This window comes from Dendrobium catenatum, unplaced genomic scaffold (genome assembly GCF_001605985.2).
Source record: "Dendrobium catenatum unplaced genomic scaffold, ASM160598v2 fragScaff_scaffold_480, whole genome shotgun sequence".
Classification (NCBI taxonomy): Eukaryota; Viridiplantae; Streptophyta; class Magnoliopsida; order Asparagales; family Orchidaceae; genus Dendrobium; species Dendrobium catenatum.
In genome coordinates this window covers 111,346-115,937 of record NW_021318942.1, presented here as the reverse complement: position 1 = coordinate 115,937, position 4,592 = coordinate 111,346, and positions in this window count along the sequence as shown.

The window sequence follows — 4,592 nt, the reverse complement described above, 5'->3', positions numbered from 1 at the left end:
AGTACGAGATGCCTAGTGGTGAATTGGATAGTTAAAACTTCTATAATTAAAAGAAAAAAAAATTTATGACTTGATGTGGAAGTAAATTACATTCATAATAAAAAGATAAATTATTAATTTCACAAACGCAGTTAATTGCAACAAAAATAAATGTGAAAATAAAGTGCGAAAATAATTAAGGAAAGAAACACACCAGATTTATAGTGGTTCAGTCAAATCTTGACCTACGTCCACTCTCCGGAGGCATCCTTTGAGTATTGCACTAAGCCTTAAGTGACTTTCTTTTAGCCCCCACAACTAGGTGGAGAAGCCCTTACAAAATCACTTTCACATTCTCCGGTGCGGCGGAGGACCCGGGTCCTTTTACACCAATGAGATCTTCTTCTTCCCAAAACTTCCCTCAAGACGAATCTTGAATCCGATGGTACTAAGATGCAAGCTTGCCGGAGCAACTGTGTGAAATCCCCCCACACACTCCTTTCAAATCCCCTCAAAGGATCTTCTCCCTCTCTTAAACTCCACCATTTTCTCTCTCCCTTTCAAGTTCTCTCTTCAAGATTTTTCTAAAAAAACAAAGCTTCAATGGCTGCCAAAGAATCTTATAAAGTCTAATGAGAAAGCTTAAATAGAGGGTTTAAAAGAACCCTAGAAAATTAATTCAGCCGTCAAAGATCATAAAGTACGATCGCAAGATCGTATAGTACGATGTGCAAAATTTAATCTATAAGTATTGTATGATCACCGATTAGTATTGTATGAACAATTCAATTTTCTTATTTGTACTGTAATATGTCCAGTTAGTACTGTAATAATAGTTCAATCAAAATGCAGTTCATCTAGGATGAAGCATGGGACAACCAAAATTGCCTTTGTTGATCGTATATGGCTTTCTCCCATTGAGATGTTCAATTCAACTATCAGTTTGCTAAAATTGGAGTTGGGATAATCTCAGATTTATTTTTAGGGATTTTTAATTTAAATTTACCTTAAGATTCATACCTGGTGAAGACAAATTGCACTGAACTGATCATCCCGGGACGATGCCCCCTATCGGCCCGGACGATACCTACAGGAATTCATTTCTGGAGCTTCTGTACAGAAATCTGGAACAAACACACCACTGATCGTCCCGGGACGATCCTGGAGCAGATTTTGATATTACAGTATATGGCTTTCTCCCATTGAGATGTTCAATTCAACTATCAGTTTGCTAAAATCAGAGTTTGGATAGTCTCAGATTTATTTTTAGAGATTTTTAATTTAAATTTACCTTAAGATTCATACCCGGTGAAGACAAATTTTTTTATTTTAAAGTTAAAACTAGTGAAAATTTTACTTACGACTACATGGGTTTTAAAAAATTTTAACCTCTACCATTATGCTCTATTTAATTGTAAACAAAATATATTTTTAAAATTTCACATACATGCCTATAAGATTATGAATTTGTCTTTGTTGCATCCTGAAATATTTGCGGCTGTAGAGAAATATATAGTTTAATGTCTTAGCATTGTATGAAGATCCAACACGGAATTAGATAAGAGAGAGGGTGCAACATTTATGAAACACCGAAACTTTTATGTATAAAACCCCTGAAAAGGGGGAAAAACCATGAGGCCTAGCTCAGTTTGAATGAATTTACTATTGTTTGCAGTCGATTATGAATGAGGCCCTTCTTTTAAGGGGAATGCTTTGGCTTGATCTACATTATATGAAGTACATGATGGGAAAACAAAGAGCCAATATTGACATGTTTGTTTGGTCGGAAGGACCGTAGTCGATGGGCGACATAAATCAGAAGGACCGTTGTCTCACGACGGAGGTCAGAAGTACTGCATTAGGTAGAAGTTCAACAATGAATAGAAATCCATGATTGGATAGATGTCCGGCAAAGTTGGACAACAGATAGAAGTCCAACGTTGGATAGAAATCTGGCGACGAGTAGAGGTCTGTAATCAGGTAGAAGTTCGACGTCAGTCAGCAGCTAGGGAGAACTCCAGCGTTGATGGTATTCGAGAAAAAACTCTTGAGTTACTTGGAGATCAGACAAAATTCCAGCATCACTTGGAGATCATTTGGAGTTTCGGCGTCACTTGAAACTCGAACAGAACTCTAGCAGTGTTCGAGGAGGAGCTTCTTTCCTCCTTCTATTCTTATCTTATCTTCTTCTTCCTTCTTGCTTGGGTCCCCTCTTAAGAGAAATGAAGAGCTATTTATAGTTTTTTTAGGATGGCATGACCCATAAATAAGAGGAGGATCAAGGGAAAATGGGGAGTGGTTTCGATGGACGGCCGATATTGAATTCCTTGATCATGGACCGTTCATAAAATATTTAAAGGTCTTAATGATATCAGAATTTGGCGATCCTGGGCTCGTTGGATTTGTCTCGTCAAGCCGTCTGATTTGATTATAAGTGTGTCATGTTTGGAAACCGTTTGGTAATTCAAATTGTGGTTTGAACCTTCCAACAGTGCTTTGGTTCTTTGATTTAGACACATATAGGCTCAAATTGAGTTGAATTTGGTGTCGTTGGGTTTGTATTTTCAAGATGTTCAGTTCGACTATAAGTTTGCTGAAATTTGAGTTCATATAGTCCTAGATTTAATTTTTGAAGCTTCCAACTTAATTTTTGCCTTGAGATTCGTGCCCGATCAAAATAATTTTTTTATGATGTATCAGTTGTCCCCTATTTCGGATGTCGAAGCCTGTAGAGTCCAAAAATATGTGTCATTTATCTATAGATTTTTTAAATATGCTCCAAACCTTAACTTCCAAATAATTATTTTTTTTATAACTACACATGTTGTTAGAAATAAACCTTATGGCTTTTATAATGCAATGGATTTGCTCAAAATGAGGCTCAAATACCTACAACAAATATATTGAATTATTATATCATATGTTATTAGCTCATGAGTTTTAATAAGAGCTTTCAATGCTATTGTGTAAGATGGAATTTTTATTTCAACCTGTATGCCGCCACCAGTATGTAAAGATGTGTCTCTTGGGGGGCCCGTCTCTCAATTTGCATAACCCGCTATTTTTTTTTTTTTGTGGTGGGACCCATATCCTTTTTTTAGAGAGAATTTTTTTTGTTCCTTCTTTTTTTGTTGTCCCCACATCTCTCTTTTTTTAGAGATTTTTCAAAGAGAGCAAAAAAAATTTTTAAAAGAGAATATTCTTATTTCAAGAATATTCATAGAATCTATTTTGAAATATTCCTACTCTTGGAGAATATTCCTCCCTCTCTTTCCCCTATAAATAACCCCCTAAGGCAAGGGCAAAATTGCTCCTCCTCCTCCTTTCTTCCTCTAACTTTCTTAAAGTTGAGGCTTTACATTATTTTTGGTATGTGATTTTTCCTACGTAAAATCAGTGTCCCTCTCCTTGTGTAAATGTCAGAATTTCTGATCATTCTCATTTTCTTCCTTCTTTTTTTAACTTTCTTATAGTTGAGGTATTCCATTATTTTTCATAGGTGACTTTTCCTACGCAAAATCAGAGCCCCTCTTCTTATGTAGAAGTTAGAATTTTTGGAGCTATTTCTTTTCTTTCTCCTCCCTCATCTAACTTTCTTATAGTTGAGTCGTTACATTATTTTTTCGTAGGTGACTTTCCTTACGCAAAATCAGTGCCCCTCTTCTTGTGTAGAAGTTAGAATTTTTTGATTCATTCCTTTTCTTCTCCTTTGGTCTTCTTCTTACATTAGAGGCATTCCCCTATCAAGCTTTATGCCCCTCTCTTATGTAGAAGGAGATTTTTTCCTTCTTATTCATCTCTTGTGTTCTTCTTTTTACATTTGAGGTATTCAATTGTCACAAATAGGTGACATTCCCCTATCAACCTTCAGTGCCCCACTCTTATGTAGAATGAGATTTTTTTCCTCCTTATTCGTTTCTTGCATTCTTCTTCTTACATTGGAGGCATTCCACTGTTGAAGATAGGCGGCATTCCCTTATCAAGCTTCAGTGACCCTCTCTTGTGTAGAAGGAGATTTTTTCCTTCTTATTCATCTCTTGCATTTTTTTCCTTACATTAGAGGCATTTCACTATCGGAGATAAATGACATTCCTCTATCAAGCTTCAGTGACTCTCTCTTGTGTAGAAGGAGATTTTTCCTACTTATTCATCTCTTGTATTCTTTTTCTTACATTGGAAACATTCCACTGTTGAAGATAAGTGGCATTACACTATCAAACTTTAGGGTACCTCTCTTGTGTAGAAGAAGTCGTAATGAGAGGCTATCTTCTTAATAGATAACTACTATTGATAGAAGAAGATCAATTGCTGCTAGTATTTGAGAAGAACTGGCGGTAATAATATCTGGGAGGAGAACTAGAAGTAATGAGTAGACGAAGAGAATTTTGATGTTGTTTGATTAAAAGTTTATCGGTGATGGACGATCGAGCTGAAGTCCATTGGCAGTCAATTGCCGAGTGTAAAGCTGAAGGAGAAAGTTCGAGGTTATGCTATTAGTAGTAATTGAGCAATAATTCGATGATGGATGATACAAAATGAACGATCAATGACAGACTGTTTGATCGAAAAATATAGTTTTGAAAAAGTATTAATTTTCTTTGGGAAAGTTAAAA